Here is a 21,903-nt window from a genome sequence, read left to right on the forward strand (position 1 = left end):
TGGTGCATGCCTGTGGTCCCAGCTACTCAGGAGGCCAAGGTAGGAGAATTGCTTGAGCCCAGGAGGTGGAAGTTGCAGTGAGCCAAGATTGCACCACTGCACTCTAGCTTGGGTGACAGAGCAAGACCCTGTCTCAAAAACAAACAAACAAACAAAAACAACAACAACAAAAACATGGACACAGTAAGATATACAATTGTTACACAACATCCCTCATGTTGTCTTTTCACCTAATTCACTCCAGTCCCCATCCCATCCTAATCCTTGCCAACCACGAACCTGTTGTCCATTTCTATAATTGTGTCCTTTCCCAAAATTCATGTAAATGTAGTCACACAGTATGTAACCTTTTAGCATTGGCTTTATTCAATCAGCATAATTCCCTGGAGATTCACATATATTTTGGGTATCAATAGTTGTAGTTCCTTCCTTTTTATTGCTGAGTAGCTGAGAAGCTTTATTTGTTTAAAAAAGTACAAAGGAAATATGGCAAAAATGTTAAAATTAAACAAAGCTAGGAGGTAAGTACGTGGGTATTTGTTGTTTTCTGCTTTGTTATTTTCTGGATGGTTAAAATACTTCATAATATTTAAAATGGCACAGATCCCATGTAACCTTGTGCTCAGGGTGCTCATTTTCCTGGCTAGACACTAAGCTCTTGGAGGCAAGATGAGCACCTATTCATCTTGTATCCTCCTCTGTGCCTCACCACATCAATGATTAATACTATTTGCTACATAAACGGTTCTTGTGGATGTATTAGTAGTTGTCGAAGTTTCTGTCTTAGGCTGAAAGCATTGTTCCATGGATTGGAGAGTACATAAATGGGTGTTTGGGGAGGGCAGGGATGTACAGAGGGCAAAGGCCCGGAAAGATCCTGAAATAAATCTGTCTGATGCATAGCTGTATTCTAGCTCCTGAACACACCCCGTGATCTGCTGATTTGTCCCTGGCCTGAATGGCAACATTCACTACCTGTACACAGCTTCTCTAGAAAGATCCCCATAGAATTTCAGGAAAGCTATTCAGGTTCCACAACTCAAAACTCTTGCTAAATAAATAAAATCACGAGAAATACTTTACAGAGAACTACTAAAGACTTAAAACAGCATTAATTTGCACTTAGGTTAATTGCAATCTAGACCTCCTAGCAGGCAAAACCTCTCTGTAGCAGCATGTGTTATCCCTTAGATTATAGCCTGTGTAATGGAAAAAACCTCATTGTTATTTCTTTAAAAACATCATGCCCTTATTTGATCATTACACATTGTATACAGGTATCAAAATATCACATAGACTCCCCAACTATTATATATCCATTTAAAATAGCATGAAAAATAAACTAATAATTGTTTAAAGGAAAAATATCTATACTATTCAGCAATAAAAGAAATGAAGTACAACTGACCCTTGAACAGCATGGGTTTGACTGCATGGGTCCACTTATACACAGAATTTCTTCTGCCTCTGCCACCCCTGAGACAGCAAGGCCAACCCCTCCTCCTCCTCAGCCTACTCAACACAAAGACCACAAGGATGAAGACCTTTATGATGATCCACTTCCACTTAGCGAATAGTAAGCATTTTTTCTCTTCTCCATGATTTTTTAAATAACGTTTTCTTTTCTCTAGCTTACTTTAAGAATACAGTATATAATACACATAACATACAAAATATGTGTTAATCAACTGTTTATGTTATCAGTAAGGCTTCCAGTGAACCGTGGGCCATCAGTAGTTAAGTTTTTGGTGAGTCAGAATTTATAAGTGGATTTTCCCTGGCACAGGTTGGTGCCCCAACCCCCATGTTGTTCAAGGATCAACTGGATTGATATGTCCTACAACATGAATGAATCTTAAAAACATTATGCTTAGTGAAAAAAGGCAATCACAAAGGGCTACATATTTTATTATTGCATTTATATGAAATGACCAGAATAAGCAAATCTATAGAAACAGATAGAAACAGAAAGATTGGCAATTGCCTAAGGCTGAGGGGATGGAGAATTGGAGTTTGGAGCTGAAGGGTGCAAGGTTTTCTGGGGAAATGATGAAAATGTTCTAAAGTGTGGTGATGGTTGCACAAGTCTGTGAATATACTAGAAACCATTGATTTGTACACTTTAAATGGGCAAACCATATGATATAAATTATAGCTCAGTAAAGCTGCTACCAAAACAATATTATAGAATATAAAATGCTGGCAGGAATGTGGAGAAACTGGATCTCTCTACACTGCTGGTGAAAACGTAAAATGCCTAGGTACAGTGGCTTGCACCTGTAATACCAGCACTTTGGAAGGCTGAGGCGGGCGGATCACCTGTGGTCAGGAGTTCAAGACCAGCCTGACCAACATGGCAAAACCCCGTCTCTACTAAAAATATAAAAATTAGCCAGGCGTGGTGATGGGCGCCTGCAATCCCAGCTACTTGGGAGGCTGAGACAGGAGAATTGCTTGAACCCAGGAGACGGAGGTTGTGATGAGCCAAGATCGTGCCACTGCACTCCAACCTGGATGACAGAGTGAGACTCCATCTCAAAAACAAAAACAAAAACAAACAAAACCAAAAAAAAACAAGAAAATGTAAAATGGTACAGCCACTCTGGAAAATAGTTTGTCAGTTTCTTCAAAAATAAAACATACACTTTCTGTATAACTCAGCAATTGCCTGTGTGGACATCCCACAGTAAGAGAACTTATGTACAAAAACCTGTACATTAGTGTTCACAGAAGCTTTATTTGTAATATTCAAAAACTGGAAACAACCAAAATTTCCTTTAATAGATGATGGTTAAACAAACAGTGGTACATCCATGCCACTGAATACTCAGAAATGAAAAGGAACGAACTGCTGATACAGCAACAACTTGGATGGCCCTCGAGGGCATGATGCTGTGTGAAAAAAAGCCAATCTTTAAAGGTCACATACTGTGTGATTCCATTTAACAACAAAGAAAATTGTAGAGATAGAGAACAGATTTGTGGCTGCCTGGTTAGAGATGGGGATGGACAGCAGGTGGGTGTGAGCATAAAAGAATAGTAACAGAGAGAACTTTGTGGTGACAGTGTTATTGCTACAACAGAATATTCTGTAATTTAACTGAGGTGGTGACTACACAAATCTACACATGATAAAACGGAATAGAACAATCAAACACAAACACATATATTATACCAATGCCAATTTCCTGGTTTTGATGTTGTGCTATATTTAAATAAGATGTAACCACTGGGGAAACATGGGTGAACAGTACAGAGGACCTCCCTGTGCTATTGTTGCAACCTCATCTTGATGTATAATTATTTCAAAATAAAAATGTAAAAGCAAAATATTATACAGATGCTCTTCGACTTACAATGAGGTTATGTCCTGAAAAACCCATTATAAGTTGTAAAATGTGTAAGTAAAAAATGCATGAAATATACCTGACACCTAGTGAACATCATAGCTTAGCCTAGATTACTTCAAATGTGCTTAGAACACTTACATTAGCCTACAGTTGCCCAAAATCATCTAATACAAAAATCTGTTTTATAACAGTGTTCAATATCTAGAGTAATTAATTGAATACAGTATCCAAAGTGAAAAATAGGATAGTTGTATGGGTACTCAAAGTACGGTTTCTACTGAATGTGTATCACTTTTGCACCATCTTACAGTCAAAAATTCATAAAGTCGAATCATCATAAGTCGGGGACTGTCTGTATAGCTTAAGTTATTCACTATCTTTGCAATACTCTCAGGACAAAGCAGCTTAAAAGCCTGGGAGAAGCCAGGCAAATGGTCTCACACCTATCATCCCAGCTACTCAGGAAGCTGAGGAGGGAGGATCACTTGAGTCCAGGAGTTCGAGGCTGCAGTGAACTATGAGCGCACTACTGTACTCCAGCCTGGGCAACAGAGAGAGACCTCATCTCTTAAAAAAAGACAAAGGCTGGCTGAGCACGGTGGCTCATGCCTGTAATCCTCAACTTTGGGAGGCCGAGGTGGGTGGATTGACTGAGCTCAGGAGTCTGACACCAGCCTGGGCAGAAGCAATAGCCTGCTGCAGAAGTATTAACTCTAGAACATTCAACTTTTTTTTTTTTTTTTGAGATGGAATACAAAAGTCCTAGCTCTTCAGGAGGCTAAGGCAGGAGGATTGTTTTGAGCCCAGGAGGTTGAGACCACAGAGAGCCATGCACGGCATGGCCATGATTGTGCCACTGCAGCCTGGGCATCAGAGAGAGACTGCCTCAAAAAAGAAATAAAGAACTAAAAGAGGTCCTCTGTACTATTCACCCATGTTTCCCCAGTGGTTACATCTTATTTAAATATAGCACAACATCAAAACCAGGAGATGGGCATTGGTATAATACATGTTTGTGTTTGATTGTTCTATTCTATTTTATTACATGTAGATTTGTGTAGCCACCACCTCAATTAAATTACAGAACACACCTATAATCCCAGAACTTTGGGAGGACGAGGCGGGAGGATCACTTTAGCTCAGGAGTTTGAGACCACAGTGGGCAACGTGGTGAAACCCCATCTCTATAAAAAAACACATAAAAATTAGCCAGGTGTGGTGATGCACATCTGTAGTCCCAGCTACTCTGGAGTCTGAGGTGGGAGCCATTCTCTGCCTGGGAGGCAGAGGTTGCAGTAAGCCAAGAGCCAAGATCACACCACTGCACCCCAGCCTGGGCAGGAAGAGCGAAACTCTGTCTCCAAAAAAAAAAAAAAAAAAAAAGAATAAAATAGCCAGGCCAGACGTGATGGCTCACACCTGTAATCCCCACACTTTGGGAGGCCAAGGTGGGCGGATCACGAGGTCAGGAGTTCGAGACCAGCCTGACCAACACGGTGAAACCTCGTTTCTACTAAAAATACAAAAATTAGCCAGGCATGGTGGTGTGCACCTGTAATCCCAGCTACTCAGGAGGCTGAGGTAGGTGAATTACTTGAACCTGGGAGGCAGAGGTTGCTGTGAGCCAAGATTGTGCCACTGCACTCCAGCCTGGGCAACAGAGTAAGACTCCATCTCAAAAAAAAAAAAAAAAAAGTTGAATGATCTGCAGTTAATACTTCTGCAGCAAGCTACTGCTTCTGATTCTAGAATAGAATAAAACTGAGTTAATTCTCTTCTCTCTCTTCTCTTCTGTTCACACTGGCACAGAGGGATTTGGGCATTCCCACATTCATTCAACAAGTATTTGGAGCAACTACTACATGCCAAGCATTTTGCAGGATTCCAGAAATAAAAAGATCAGGAAAAAGCAGGTCTACCATTAGGATCAAGAACTTAAAATATCTGGTTATGGCCGGGTGTGGTGGCTCACGCTTGTAATCCCAGCACTTTGGGAGGCCGAGGCGGGCGGATCACAAGGTCAGGAGATTGAGACCATGGTGAAACCCCGTCTGTACTAAAAATACAAAAAAATTAGCCGGGCGTGGTGGCAGTCGCCTGTAGTCCCAGCTACTCGGAGAGGCTGAGGCAGGAGAATGGCGTGAACCCGGGAGGTGGAGCTTGCAGTGAGCTGGGACTGTGCCACTGCACTCCAGCCTGGGCGACAGAGCAAGACTCCGTCTCAAAAAAAAAAAAAAAAAAAAAAAATCTGGTTATTTGTTCCAGGTTTCACTCCACTAAAGGCAGAGGAACTATTTAAATTAAAACATGATGTAGGTTGGGCACAGTGGATTATGCCTGTAATCCCAACACTTTGTGAGGCTAAGGTGGGAGGATTGCTTGAGCTCAGGAGGTGGAGACCAGCCTGGGAAACACAGTGAGACCCCATCACTATCAAAAAAAAAAAAAATTTAAATTAGCCAGGCGGCCAGGCGCGGTGGCTCACACCTGTAATCCCAGCACTTTGGGAGGCCAAGATGGGAGGATCACCTGAGGTCAGGAGTTCAAGACCAGCCTGGCCAACATGGTGAAACCCCGTCTCTACTAAAAATACAAAAATTATTATAAGTCGGGCATGATGGCGGGTACCTGTAATCCCAGCTACTCAGGGGGCTGACGCAGGAGAATCACTTGAACTTGGGAGGCAGAGGTTGCAGCGAGCTGAGATCTCGCCACTGCACTCTAGCCTGGGCAACAAGAGGGAAACTCTGTCTCAAAAACAACAACAACAAAAAAATTAGCCAGGCATGGTGGTGCATGCCTGTAGTCCCAGCTACTTGGAATGCTGAGGTGGGAAGATCGCTTGAACTCCGGAAGTTGAGGCTACAGTGAGCAGTGATCATGCCACTGCACTCCAGCCTGGACAACAGAGTGAGACCCTGTCTTATAAATTAATTAATTAATTAATAAAACATTATGTGTCAATTAAAAACATAATAAAACTTTTAAAAAATGATATGGACATCCTGATTATTTAATCCCTTTCAAGAGGGAAGAAGTAACAAGAGGAAACGATACTCCAAACCTTTTTTTTTTTTTTTTTTTTAAGAGACAGGATCTCACTCTGTCACCCAGGGCTGGAGTACAGTGATGCAATCCTGGGCTCAGGCAATCCTCCCACGTAGCTGGGACTACAGACATGTGCCACCATGCCCAGCTAATTTTCTAACTTTTTGTAGAGACGGGGTCTCACTTGTTTCCGAGGCTGGTCTCTAATTCCTGGCCTCAAGTGATCCTCTCATCTTGGCCTCCCAGTGCACTGGGATAACAGGCACGAGCCGCTGAGGCTGGCCTAGTTTTGACCAACTGGAGGAACTGAATGGAAAAATGGAACTAAGCAGATCCCTGGGGAAAGTGAAACTATCATTTGAAAGTTCTTTCAGAAGATAAAATGTCAGGGCAGGGAAAGTTGAGGATCCGTCAGCCAGCTGACCACCAAGGCTTTAAAGAGGAGCCATTTTATTTATTTATTTAAAAAAATTTTCTTTTTCTTTCCCTTTCTTACTCCCGGAAGGAGCCAATTTAAACATTTAAGGAAGGGGAAAAAAAGGAAAACAATCTGCTCTCAAACTCCAGGAATGGTTCATAGAAAGCTGTCAAAGGTGAAGTTCAGACATCATGAGAGCAAAGGACCCTGTTGAAGAATAAAGGGGCCGGGCATGGTGGCTCATACCCATAATTCCAGCACTTTAGAAGATCAGGTGGGCAGATCACATGAGGCCAGGAGTTCGAGACCAGCCTGGCCAACATGGCAAAACCCCATCTCTGCTAAAAAATACAAAAACTTAGCCAGGCGTGGTAGCACACGCCTGTAATCTCAGCTACTTGGGTGGCTGAGACACAAAAATTGCTTGAACCTTGGAGGCAGAGGTTGCTGTGAGCTGAGATCATGCCACTGCACTCCAGCCTGGGTGACAGAGCAAGATTCTGTCTCAAAAAACAAACAAACAAACAAAAAAACAGGCCGGGCACGGTGGCTCACGCCTGTAATCCCAGCACTTTGGGAGGCCAAGGTTGGCGGATCACGGGGTCGGGAGTTCGGGACCAGCCTGACCAACATGGTGAAACCCTGTCTCTACTAACAATACAAAAAAATTAACCGGGCGTGGTGGCACACGCCTGTAATCCCAGCTACTCAGGAGGCTGAGGCAGGAGAATCGCTTGAACCCAGGAGGCAGAGGTTGCAGTGAGCTGAGATCACGCCACTGCACTCCAGCCTGAGTGACAGAGTGAGACTTTGTCTCCAAAAAAAAAAAAAAAAAAAAGAATAAAGGGAGGGAACACCTACAGAAACAAGAATGTGCACACAGGGACCCTGGCTACTAAGCCTGGTTTATAAAGATAGACACCATAGTCAGAAGGGAGGATCCTGTACAAAGGGCTTCCAGAACTCTAAAACCCCCAAAAGAGCTGGAATCAACAAAATTATAAGGATAACTTCCAAAGTCCCATCCCTACTATCACTACCAAGCATATTTTAAGACTGATGTTCAGAAAAAGTAAGAGAAAGGCACACTATTTGGTGGCCGTGCTTTCCTCTTCTTAGTTCTAAAGATCCATTGGGAGAGGTATGGTGAAGGTTAGGAGCCCAGGCCCCGGAGCCAGAAAAACCTCATTTCAAATGCTGACTCTGCAATCCATTAGCTGGCTTTCCTAGGATATTTATATAACCTTTCTTACAGGGTTGTTATAAGATTTCTTAAGATAATCCAAGTAAAATATTTAATAGAGTGCCCGGTACATGGTAAACTCTCAATTATAATAGCCATGGTTTTTTGCTTCTATTACTGTTAAGTTGGAAAGGGTAGCATTACCATTGATCAGATGTATGAAGTTGTCTAAAGACACATGGTCGATCTAGATGCATAATATTTAAGCAGGTGCCATGAACAGCTAATCATAATAATAAGAAGAACTATATATCAGAGCCTTACTGAGAATAAGACTAATACCATAGAAATAGAACTGAAAGACTGAGAAAGAGACTGAAATGATGGCATGACTCACTTCAGCCATGATAGAGACTGATTCCCTTTTTCGTATGAGCGAATACATTTTTATTCCTCATCCTCCTTTTGCCTAAGCCACTCTGAGCTAGATTTCTGCCACTTGATTAAAACAAATAGTTCATTAGCCCTTAGAAAGGGAAACAGAGATCATCTGGAGTCAGCATAGGCTAATTTAATAAAAACTGGTCATGCCAGAGTTTCCTCATTCTCTTACTGACAGTCAACTAAATCAGTAGATCAAAGGAATGCTGTAGTCCAGTGTATCTGGACCAGGAAGGTGTTGTCAGTCTCTTGTGACATACTTACACACATGGAATAAGAGGCAGTGGTAGAGGCTGGTGCAGAGGGCAGAGACAGGACAGTAATAAGGACTAAAAAGTGATAAAACTACCAAATTTGAAGAGTGTTGATCAGTGTCCACCGCTGGGCTCTGTTTTGTTTTATTAAAGATATCTACTAATTTGTGCTTTCCAACTCTGAGACCATCTGGGTCTAAACTTCCACCACCTTTCTCCTGGACTGGTACAACAGCTTCCTGACTGGATACACAGCATCAGAGTGGAGTGGTCTTTCAAAAACATAAAATTGGGCTGAGCATGATGGATCACACCTGTAATCCCTGCACTTTGGGAGGCCGAGGCAGGTGGATCACCTGAGGTCAGGAGTTCGAGACCAGCCTGGCCAACATGGCGAAAACTCATCTCTAACGAAAATTAAAAGAAAAATTAGCCAGGCATGGTGGTGCATGCCTGTAGTCCCAGCTCGGGAGGCTGAGGCAGGAAAATCACTTGAACCTGGGAGGTGGAAGTTGCAGTGAGCTGAGATTGCACCACTGCACAACCTGAGCAACAGAGCAAGACTCCATCTCAAAAACAAAAACAAAAAACAAAAAAACATAAAATTTGTCACTTTACTTCTCTGCTTGAAACCCAGACAAGTCTAACCCTGATTTCCACCACCCTTCAAAAGAACCACTCCTTTCCCGTGATAATTATTTTGTTTATTCTATTTGTTGTATTACTCAGAGGTTCATTCAAAATAATGTAAACTCCATGAGGGCAGGGATCATGTGTCTATTATTCATCAGTGCATTACCTAGTGTTTACTCTAGATCTAGCATATAGTTGGTGCTCAATTAATCGAATTAATGAATGAAAGGCATGGGCAAACACTGGCAGAATAAAGATCAAATTGTCAATGACATTGTCGCAACTGGAGTTAGACTGATATGATCATACACAACTCTTGGTTCTTCTTGGAAGCCACCAAAAAGTTTGAGGTCAGCTGTGGAATAGCAACTCCGTTTGAATTTTATATAAAATGAAAAATACAGGCCAGGCACAGTGGCTCACACTTGTAATCCCAGCACTTTGGAAGGCCAAGGCAGGCAGATCACTTGAGGTCAGGAGTTCGAGACCAGCCTGGTCAACATGGTGAAACCTTGCCTCTACTAAAAATACAAAAATTAGCTGGGCATGGTGGCACATGCCTGTAATCCCAGCTACTTGGGAGGCTGAGGCAGGAGACTCGCTAGAACCCAGGAGGCAGAGGTTGCAGTGAGCGGAGATCACGCCACTGCACTCCAGCCTGGGCAACAGAGCAAGACTCCGTCTCTAAATAAATAAATAATACAGTATGCACTGTGTAGTGTTTTTTGCCTGGGGCTTTCTTTCAGAAAAATTATTTTGAGATCCATTCATATGGAAGCATGTATCAATACATCATTACTTTCCATTGCTTAGCAGAATTCTGTTATATGGATATACCACAATTTGTCTCTTCATATACCGAATAAACAACTGTTTGTTTCCTGTTTCACTATTACAAGAAAGCTGGACCTGGGAGTGAAGTTTCTGGATAACATGATAAGTGTATCTTTAACTTTATAAGTTAAGTGTGTATTTAACTAAGACCTTTTTGAAAGTGGTTGTACCATTTTACATTGCAACCAATGGTATATAAGAGTTCCAGTTCCTCTACCTTCTGGTCAACATTTGGTAGAGCCAATCTTTTCATTTTAGCCATCCTAATAGTTATGAAGTGATATTTCACTGTGGTTTTAATGTGCATTTCCCTAATGAGTAATGATCTTGAGTATCTTTTCAAGTGGTTATTTGCCACCTATATATATTCTTTGGACAACATCTTAAAAAATTGTTTAAATAATGAAAGAGGCTCTTGCTCATTATATAACTAGATAAACAATATAGAAACACATAAAGAAGGCCAGGCATGGTGGCTCATGCCTGTAATCCTAGCACTTTGGGAGGCCAAGGCAGGCAGATCATCTGAGGTCAGGAGTTCAAGACCAGCCTGGCCAACATGGTGAAACCCTGTCTCTACTGAAAATACAAAAATTAGCCAGAAGTGGTGGCACATGCCTGTAATCCCAGCTACAATCCCAGCTACTCAGGAGGCTGAGGCAGGAGAATCACTTGAACCCAGGAGGTGGAGGTTATTGTGAGCAGAGATCATGCCATTGCACTCCAGCCTGGGCGACAGAGCGAGACTCCATCTCAGAAAAAAAAAAGAAAGAAAAAGAAACACATAAAGAAGAGTTCATAGTCAAAATTAGAAAAAAACATCCTAATATTTTAGAAACTACTATGAAACAAAATAGAGCCACAGAGCCAAAAAGGGAAGGAATTTTCCAAGTCACTGTGCTTACAGAAAAGGACTTCTCTATGTTGATAAATAAATGATTGGAAGTGAGGAGGAAAGAGAGCAACAGACATCCCCTCTCCCATACGCAGACAGACATACACATTCTCTCTCTCTTTCCTGGAGGAAAAACTCCCCTTTATAAATACATGGAGAGGACAGGTGGTATGTGTCTTAACCCAAATCAAATAGCAGCTATTCGTCCTTAGCCATATTTCCCCAGCTCTATTTGGAAGGCCTAAAAAGGTCTTCCAAAAGAGGAAGGAGACAACACAGTATGTTTTTAAAGCAGTTATTTTTATAGATAAGTGAGCCTGCCCAGGCTCTGTCATCATAAGTTTGGATCCATAGATTTAAAGTTCTTGAGCCTTCCAGTATTAGGGAATTAAGGAAATAATAACAATTATTAGAATTATAAAATTCTCTGGGTGCAGTGGCTCACACCTGTAATCCCAGCACTTTGGGAGGCTGAAGTGGCAGGATCACTGGCATCCAGGAGTTCATGACCAGTGTGGGCAATATAGCAAGACCCTGTGTCTACAAAAAGTAAAAAATTAGCCAGGTGTGGTGGCATATGCCTGTAGTCCCAGCTACTCAGAAGGCTGAGGCTGGAGGATTGCTTGAACCTGAGCGGTTGAGGCTGCAGTGAGTTGTGACTGCATCACTGCACTCAGCCTGGGCGACAGAGCGAGGAGATCCTGTCTCTAAATAAACAAACAAATAAACAAATTCTTCAGCTTATCAATAAACAAGCAATAGGCTTTGGACAGTCAAGCTCTACAAATGCCATTTTGCTTCTGTTACAGCACATGAAAACACATTCCCTACCTCATTAGTTAAATAAAAAGCCATTTATTTGATCTAGGGCAGAATCAACCAAGCTACTGTTTACCACAGTAATCTGCTGATCCAAGAGGGATGTGAGCCAACTGCCAGCAACTCTTGTTCCCTGGCAGAAATTCAGCTGAGGCTCTATTGCTGAGTAAGGGTGGATGCTGCTCAGGTCCCAGTTTATGTCCTATTTCCTCTCATTTAAAAACAAACTCTATAGGCCGGGCATGGTGGCTCATGCCTGTAATCCCAGCACTTTGGGAGGCCGAGGTAGGCGATTGCCTGAGCTCAGGAGTTTGCAATCAGCCTGGGCAACACGGTGAAACCCCATCTCTACTAACATACAAAAAATTAACCGGGCGTAGTGGTGTGTGCCTGTAGTCCCAGCTACTCAGGAGGCTGAGGCAGGAGAATTGCTTGAACCCGGGAGGCGGAGGTTGCAGTGAACCAAGATCGTGCCATTGCACTCCAGCCTGGAAGACAGAGCAAGACTTCGTCTAAAACAAACAAACAAAAAACAACAACCAAAAAAACAGGGTGTTGACCCCATTTGAAAGAGGCAAGTGAAGCCCAGTAAGCACTCCTTGTTACAGTATCTGGTAGTTTCTACTTTCAGCTTTTGATTTGGAGTCAAATATTGAGGGTAGTGCCTTGCTGCACCCTTATTTAGGATACCATCATGAAGGTATGTGGTGTGGTCTGTAAGTCTTAATAGGGCTGACTTTATTTTTTCATGTTTATAATTTTTTAAATTGTATTTTATTTCAGATACAGCCCAATTTCTTCCAGGTCATCAATCTTTCCTAACTACCACAGCTTTGATTTTGTGTGTCATCACTTTTTTTTTTAATTAATGCATAAGAGATGTACATAGTTTCAGGGTACCTGTGATACTTTAATATATTTATAAAGATCAAATCAGTGTACTTGGGATAGCCATCACTTTAAATATTTGTCTTTTTTTTTTTTTTTTTTGAGACAGAGTCTTGCTCTGTCGCCCAGGCTAGAGTGCAGTGGCACGATCTCAGCTCACTGCAAGCTCCGCCTCCCAGGTTCACGCCATTCTCCTGCCTCAGCCTCCCGGGTAGCTGGGACTACAGGCGCCCGCCACCACGCCCGGCTAATTTTTTATATTTTTAGTGGAGATGGGGTTTCACCGTGCTCTCGATCCCCTGACCTCGTGATCCGCCCACCTCGGCCTCCCAAAGTGCTGGGATTACAAGCGTGAGACACCGCGCCCAGCCATTTGTCTTTTCTTTATGCTAGAACCATTCAAATTATTCTCTCCAGCTATTTTGAAATATACAATAGATTATTGTAAACTATAGTCACCCTATAATCGTCAGCACTTTTATTGAGCATATATTATGTCAAGCACTAGCCTTTATGTTCATTCTTAAGTCTGACAATAACCTGGAGGATGAAGCAGACACTCTCATCCCCAGTCTACACATAAAACTGGGCCTTGAAGAGGTTAAACTATGCTTCCTGGATCACACAGCTAGCTGTCTGGACGCACAGCAGGTACTCCTCCACCAGCTGCCTCCCTTCAAAGGAGCAAAGAAAGTGCTCTGAAACCACCGTGCCTGAGTGCCAGCCTGCAGGCATTCCTTACAGCAGGAATTCATGTCAAATCTCAAACTGTGCACAAGGCTTTGTGTGAACCCTTCTGCGGGGAGTGGACACAGATCTCTAAGGGGTCAGGGACCCCCAGAAGGTTAAGAACCAGTGCCTGGGCAGGCTGTCCGCTTACCCACTGTAAGTTTCTGGCGTTCAGAAGCCGGATGTTTTGACTTCCAGTCCCAGCTTTGGCACGACTTTTCTGAGGGACCTTAGCCAAGTCACCTCACCTATGGATCACGGATTTCTGTTCTCTTTTTTCCTGGCCTTGACTGTCTATTCATAATTATATTTTGCTTGGCAAGGATTCTTTACCATTGTATTTTTCCATTGTTATAATGTATGCATTCTTTCTAAAAGCTGTCTGAAGTCCTGCACAGAAGAAGGCAGACAGAAACAGGAACAAAGAAGAATAATGTTTTTCCAGGCCGGCTTACCTCCCTGGGCCTCAGTTTCCCACCTGTAAAACGACTAGGGTAGGCCATATGGACCAGGTGGCTTACATTCCCATAAGGCTCAAGACACAAAGCTAGCTACCAAGCAAGTTGGGACCCGGGAGGTCGTCGCATCCTGCCTTTCTCTGTCCCACCTCCCTTTTCTGATCCTCCCAGCAGCTGTTTCCTGCACCCCTCCCCAGCCCAATCCTGCTTGACCAGGCCCCAATCGCCCGGCGGACTCACCTGCGCGCGCAAGGTGCCTGTCGGCGCTCACGCACGGAGGTCGGCCGCCCGGGCAACAGCGCAGCCGGGGCAGGAGGGGTTCGTCGCCCAGCTCCCGGCACCCGCGCCGCTCCGGGTGGCTGTGCCCACCGAGGGCGCTGGCGGGCGCGGCTATGCCCACGCAGCTGCCTGCGTGCGTGCGCCGCGAGGGGGTGGCTGGTCTCCAGCCTTTGTTAATTGTCTTTCTGGAGCAAGGTTGTTTTCTGTTCGCTGCTCCCGGAGTCAGCCCCGGCCGGCTCGGAACCGTGCCCTGGCTGGCAGCCAACCCGAAGCATTGCAGGCGGAGTTTAGCGACGTGCCGGCACCCACCCTCCCGCGGCCTCTCATTAAGCCACCTTCTCCGCGGGCTCGTCATCCCGAAAACAGGAGCCGGCATTTAGGCCACCCGGTGGGAATGCTGACCCCGGTATTACTGGATACCTATGCTCCTGCCCGAATCACCAAACTTTAGGGCTGGGCCTCAATTTAATTCTTAGTGTTGGTTGCCGAGGAGCCCTTGGTTCTTGCCCCAGCTCTCCTGGGAGCCCTGCACAACCTTAGCCAAGTCGGCCAGTCTCTTCCACGACATGACGGTGTTGGTCCATTCTTTCACTCTACTGGGAGCAAGACACTGTTCTGGGCACAGAGAACACAACACTTAACACGATAGACAAGGTCCTGGCCTTATTGGGCTCCTGTGCTAGACACTAAACCCACCATTGAAAGTGATAGTTGCTATGAAACGCATGTAAAGTTTCATATCGGGGCAACCAAACCTTGTTTGTAGCATCAGGAATGGACAAGATTAGCTTTTCTCATTCTGCCACTTCTTTTATTCTTATTTTCATTTTTAGGGCTTAATTTAGGGCTTATTATTTATTATTACTGCTGGTAGTAGTCGTATTGCTACTAAGGGCCAGGCGCTATACTAAATGTTTTACTTGTACTGTCTCAATTATCTCATTCACAATTTCTCTGAGAGATAGGTATCATTATTATTATCCTCATTTTCAAGAGAGAGAAACTTACGCTACAGAGGTGAAAATAACTTGCCCATGACACACAACTACTAAGTGACAGTGCCAGTATTCGAATTCAGACTATCTGTGGGTTCAGGGTGCTTAACCACCACTCTACACTCATAAAAACATGAAAGCCAAAACAGTGTCTTCTCTTGAATGTGACAGATGAGGGCAACTGAAGGGGAGAGGGGTGGTGTAGCTTGCAGAAGAGAAAAACCAAGGGTGCCGGGCGCGGTGGCTCACAGCTGTAATCCCAGGACTTTGGGAAGCTGAGGGGGGGGCAGATCACCAGGTCAAGAGATCGAGAGCATCCTGGCCGACATAGTGAAATCCCGTCTCTACTAAAAATAGAAAAATTAGCTGGGTGTGGTGGTGCATGCCTGTAATCCCAGCTGCTTGGGAGGCTGAGGCAGGAGAATCACTTGAACCCTGCAGGCGGAGGTTGCAGTGAGCTGAGATCACACCACTGAACTCCAGCCTGGCAACAGAGCAAGACTCTGTCTCAAAAAAAAAAAAAAAAAAAAAAAAAAAAGAAAAGAAAGAAAAAAGAAAAGCAAGGGAAGTTGAGGACTTTTCAAAAAAGTAGTCCTGTGGATTAGACCTAACCTGTGTGACCTTAGAGGCCACCAGGATGCAGAAAGCTGTAAGGAGATGCATTGCAATTTAAAATGTAAGGAAGAACTTTTCTAACAATTTGAGTATTTCAAAAATAACATCAGTTGGCAGGGCACGGTGGTTCACGCCTGTAATCCCAGCACTTTGGGAGGCCAAGGAGGGTAGATCACTTGAGGTCAGGAGTTCGAGGCCAGCCTGGCCAATATGTTGAAACCCCGTCTCTACTAAAAATACAAAAATTAGCTGAGCATGGTTGTGGGCACCTGTAATCCCAGCTACTCGGGAGACTGAGACAGAAGAATCACTTGAGCACTGGAGGTGGAGGTTGCAGTGAGCCAAGATTGCACCACTGCACTCCAGCCTGGGCGACAGAGAGAGACTCTGTCCCAAAAATAATAATAATAATAATAACATCAGTTGCCTGGAGAGCATATCCTGTCACTAAAAGTAAACATTCAAGCAGAGAAGCTTATTAGGGATGCTTCAAAGAAAAGTCAGGTACAAGTTAAAAACTGATTGAGGTGATCTCTAAGGTTCCCTTCAATTTTGATATTTTGTCTATTCTAACCTACTGATAAAGAAACCAACTGAGTCTTAGAGTGGCTAAGGGGCTTGTCCAAAATCAGCCGGGAAGTGAAGAGCTGACCCCAAAGCTGAGACTGATTCCTAGATCAGACTTCCTGATTGTTTCCAGGTGAGGGTCTTGTGAGTGCTCAACGCCTCAGTTCACACTCCTGTAAAGTGTGTATGTGCCTGACCAGTTTTTCCTGAATGTGTGAAATCATCTGCTTTACATGTTTTACTTTGCATTTTTTTCAGAAGTATGTGATGGAATACTTTGCACTTGTAATGTGCGCCCATCTTCCTTGCTTGTGTTGAGTATTCTGTGGTTTTAGATGTAAGTGTCAACACTCCCCGGGGCAGCTGCTGTATTATAGGATCCCAAGTATTTACTTGGCAATTTAAGGAGACCGAAATAAGCTGAATAATATCTTTCATTTGAAACTGATATTTCTTTTATTCTATTTTAGGACTCAGTTATTTTGAGTGGCATTTCTAATGCACTGCCACTAATTCCACCATCTTTCACCTTAGTCACACAGATTTTGATGAGCAGCAATCTACTTGTTGGCTTCAGAAGGGGCATTATTTTCTCAGTCCTCTGGAGAGATGTTTGCTTTTGACTGGAAACCTCTAACAAAGGAATCCATTTGCTTTCTAGAACATTTACAAAGAAATGGACATCACCTTGCCCTCAGTGACACTAATCCAAAGAAAAAAGGGTTCCCTTTCACTTCTACCTTTGACAGAGTGATCCATTTTTAAATTTTATGTATTTTGAAAAGAAAATACATGTGCCAGTTCAAAATTCAAAAGCATACTGTCAGGGTTAGCTTATTGATCTTTAGATTCCTCTTATTGCCTGGCATAATGCCTTGTGCATAGTAGGTGCTGAGTAAGTGTTTGTTGAATGGGTGGATAAGTGAGTGTGAAGACATTGTAGGAGGCAAAGAGGTGGATTAGCGTGGGGCAGCAGACATTTGAGAGTCAAGAGACAACAGCCCCTTTCCTTGGCATTTTTTCTTTTGCCTGAGGTATATGGGCCTTAAAGGGAGCCCTGACAGAATTCCTAGACCAGTTGCAAATTTGACCATGACTTTATTAAGGGATTTTTACTAAAATAAGCAGAACTGGAGTCTTTTGGGTTGCACATTACCTAAAGACTAGTTACTAGCCAGAGTCCATGGTTGCAAGCAACAAAAGCTGATTCTGGTTAACCAAAGCAGAAAAGGAATTTCTTGAAAGAGTAATGGGAAGCTCAAAGAATCAGCAGAAAGGCTAGAGAACAGGGTTAGTAATATAGACAGGCGCCATGGGAGGCCAGGTGGCCAGATCCACAGAGGAGACCATGCCAGAGGAAGGATGCTTCTGTTGGGGACACTGTGCAATGCCACTGGCCCTGCCATTCAGGCTCTGGTCCTGGGGACTGGATGCCATAGATGACCTAGCTGCCATTACTGTTACCGGATACTGAATGTCACCACCACTGAAATTCACTAAAATTTACTGAATAAACTTTACACATTGCCTGCTTCTCTTCACTCTTCTTTCCAGAATCATAATCAGAGAAAACTGATACCAAGGCCTTTTGGCTTCCATGAATGAGATCCAGGGCCCTGCTTTACACAACGTCCTGTTTCCCAAATGCATAATGGTAACATGGAGGCTGGGCAGCCAGGAAAATGACAAATGTCCACATGGCAGTCATCTTCTAATAATTTGTAGGCCCCAAACTAAAAGAATTGAATATGATCAGTATAATGTGCTTAATACAGCAACTGAGCTGAACTCTCAAAACCTGGAGAAGTGGGTGCTATATTGTTTCTCAACCTTTTATAATTTTAGCTAATCAGAGAACTTCTTTATAGCACTAATACTTTCTTCCCATACCATTTCTTTTAATCATCAGAATCACTTGCAGTTCCAGAGGTAAGCAAAGGAAGGTTGAGAAGAAAGAGGTAAGTTGTGCCAAATGTGTACTTAGCACCACAATACGGGCAATGCTATGAGTCAAGTAAATACATTTTTCTGATAAATTTTTAAAAAGCTGTCTACTTCTTTTAGAGTCTCAGTCTTGGGATCATATCTAATTTTTTATTCTACTTTGTGAAATCTACCACTCTTTCCATAGTAATAATGAAAATAGGTGCTACTTATTGAGTGCCTAATACATGTCAGTAATGTTTCATAGATTGTTTCTAATCCTGACAATCATCCTATATGATAGATATTATTTGCATCTTACAGATGATGAAATCGAGGCTCAGAAAGATTAAGTAACTTGTCCAAGATTATATAGCTCATAGGTGACTGGGATTTGAAGCCAAGTCTACTACTATACCACAGTGTTTCTCATGTGGTTGCTTTCTGCAAAGATCTCTATAACCATGTAAAAAGTGTATTCTACTAAGTCTAGAATGTAAGTTTTGAGACTTATTTCTTCTGTCCCCTGAGATATCAATTTTTTTTTCAGACAGAGTCTCTCATTCTGTTGCCTGGTCTGGAGTGCAGTGGCACGGTCTCGGCTCACTGCAACCTCTGCCTCCCAGGTTCAAGCGATTCTCGTGCCTTGGCCTCCCTAGTAGCTGGGATTATAGGTGTGCACCACCAGGCCTGGCTAATTTTTGTATTTTTAGTAGAGATGGGTTTTCACCATGTTGGCCAGGCCGGTCTTGAACTTCTGACCTCAGGTGATCCACCTGCCTCACCTCCCAAAGTGCTGGGATTACAGGTGTGAGCCACCATGCCCGGCCCTGAGATATCAATCTGTAAGAAAGACAAGTCAAGAAATTATTGGTTGGCCGGGCGTGGTGGCTCACACATTTATCACATAACAGACAAATTTATATTATGGCGGCTAAACATTTATCACATAACAGACAAATTTAGTAGCCTCATTACTAATGTATAATAAATTTTATAACAAGACTGTCTGCTTTATTGAGCCTATAAGCCAGGCATTCTGCTAGACGATCCTAAAAGATAAGCGTTACCATCTTCTTTCTACAAATGAGAAACCTGAAATTTTGAGAGATTCAGAAGCTCACACAGGCCTTGCTATTAGGAAATGACAGAACTGGGACTGAGACCTCAGTAGTATGACTTCAAAGCCTGCATTTCTTCCAGCATCTCATACCCTCTCTGGGCCTATTTTACAATTTGTTTGTTTATTTGTTTGCTTTTGAGACGGAGTCTCGCTTTGTCACTCAGGGTGGAGTGCAATGGCATGATGTTGGCTCACTGCAACTTCTGCCTCCCGGGCTCAGGAGATTCTCATGCCTAGGCCTCCAGAGCAGCTGGGATTACAGGCATGTGCCACCATGCCCAGCTAATTTTGTATTTTCAGTAGAGACGGGGTTTCACCACTTTGGCCAGGCTGGTCTGGAACTCCTGACTTCAGGTGATCTGCCCACCTCGGCCTCCCAAAGTGCTGGGATTACAGGTATGAACCACTGTGCCTGGCCCTGTTTTACATTTTGTATTGAAAACCACCACTTGGCCAGGCGCCAACACGCCCAGCTAATTTTTTGTATTTTTTGACGGGGGGGATGGCGGGGGGTTCACCTTGTTACCCAGGCTAGTCTCAAACTCCCTGAGCTCAAGCAATCTGCCCAGCTACTTAGGATGCTGAGGCAGGAGAATTGCTTGAACCCGGGAGGCAGAGGTTGCAGTGAGCTGAGATTGCGTCACTGCACTCCAGTCTGGGCGACAGAGCAAGACCCTGTCTCCAAAAAAAAAAAAATACTCCTTTGGTTGCAGTGACAGAAATCCAACTTATCCAAAAACTACAATGTCCAACAGAAGAAAGGACCATCTCTACTTTGTGTCTCTTCAAGAGAGGAAGCCCCTTGAAGAAGTTCTCCAGCAGACCCTTCCTCATGTCTCATTGCTTTGGATAGTATCCCATGTGCGTACCTAAACCAATCACTGGCCTAGAGGGATGAAGACCCAACACTGGGTCAGTCCCCTGAGCATAGAGCCATGTAGCCTTAACAAAACTGGGATCTTACTGGGTAAGAGGAAAGAAAAAGAGGAATGCTCTTAGGTAGGCAGCCAACGGCGTCTGCTACAACAGGGAGTTGGCAATTCTACAGGGAAATTAGGGAGCCAAAGATAAGGTGACCTTTCCTACCGAGTCTGTAAAGAAACATTTCTTACCAAGAAAATGAAAAGTTATACCAGACAGAAAGTACAGACGAGGCATAACAATATGAAACTAGCTTGTGTTTTCAGAAACTGCAGGAACTTCATTATAAGTGGATTGAATGATGTGCATGGATTATTCAGTGACAGACAAGACTGGAGGCATAAGCAGGCACCAGATCGTGGAGGGCACGGGTGCCATACTCAAGAATTTAAATGTAATCTGTAGGTAATGGGGGAGCCATTGAAGAATGAGAACAGCATAATATTATTTCATTCTAGAAAGATCATCTGTCTAGAGAGTGGAAAATGGATCCCAGAAGACATAAGGCTGAGGTGAGAAATCATTTAGGAAGTTGTAGTATTCGGCCAAAGGAGAGACAAAGCCTCAGATTAAGGTGCAGTGATAGTGAGGTAGGAGAGGAGAAAGTAAAACTTTGATGAAGTATCTGTAGAATTTGGTGACCTATGGGATGTAAGGGGATGAGTACCTGGGCTGACTCTGGGATTTTTATCTTGGATAGTCAGGTGGATGATGGATGAGACAAAATTTGGGCTAGCTGATACCTGTGCTATGCAAGTGAAGGTGTCAACGGGAAGATGGATGTAAGGTTCTGAGAGAGGGAAGTTTGGATTGGCAATATAAACTAGGTCACTGGCATATCCATTGTACATGAAGCCATAAGAGGAATGAGATCACTCTAGGAAAGCAGTAAATGCACAAAAAGAAGAGGGCTAAGGCCAAAAAACTGGTGAACACAACCAAGGGGCAGGCAAAGAAAGGGGAGCCAGCAAAGAATGAGATGGAGCAGTCAGATAGAGCTGTGAGGAGACCCAGCCTTTTAGTAAACTTCCTGATAGACAATATCCTCCAACTTCTGTGTTTCAGTCTGGTCCCATACCACCAGATAAAATTATAGTGGAAATTCTGGATCAGTACCCTTCCAAGTATTGTCTGAATGATTGTAATATTTGATTTTTATTTATTGGTTTCTAGATGAAAGTTTCCTGTGTTAGTGCACCTCTGCTAGAAACTGCATGAGAAAAAAGTCTAGTGAAAGGGAAACTCCCTCTCCTGAAACATGCATTCAGTTCCTTGGAATACAATCTCAAGGTCTTGTCACTACAGATTTAATAATCTGCCATTGTGTGGGCAAGGATAGAAATAATTTATAAAGGTGCAAGTTGATACAACCATTTTCACTCAGACATTTCATTTCTATTAATTTATCCTATCACACAAAGTGTATAAAGATATTTGCATAAGGATGTTTAGTGTGACTTAAAAAACCTCCAAGTGAAAAGTTAAAAATAGCCCATATAACTATCAACAGGATACTGGTTAATAAATCCC

General features: G+C 43.2%; 1 protein-coding gene across 5 annotated transcripts in view; it reads right to left on the bottom strand.

The window, feature by feature from the left end:
- ARHGEF37 (Rho guanine nucleotide exchange factor 37) overlaps positions 1-14,444 on the bottom strand; it is a 54,180-nt gene extending 39,736 nt beyond the window's left edge. For 4 of the 5 annotated variants that reach the window (XR_004033106.1, XM_030826741.1, XM_030826732.1 and 1 more), the window contains exon 1: positions 14,191-14,444. The gene's annotated coding sequence lies outside the window, so the exon portion shown is untranslated. Of the gene's footprint in view, positions 1-13,643; positions 13,883-14,190 lie in introns of all 5 variants that reach the window. The other variant, XM_030826734.1, reaches the window with a different exon arrangement.
- Positions 14,445-21,903: the final 7,459 nt, after the last annotated feature.

The sequence above is a fragment of the Nomascus leucogenys genome, chromosome 2, assembly GCF_006542625.1.
Source record: "Nomascus leucogenys isolate Asia chromosome 2, Asia_NLE_v1, whole genome shotgun sequence".
NCBI classification, from domain to species: domain Eukaryota; kingdom Metazoa; phylum Chordata; class Mammalia; order Primates; family Hylobatidae; genus Nomascus; species Nomascus leucogenys.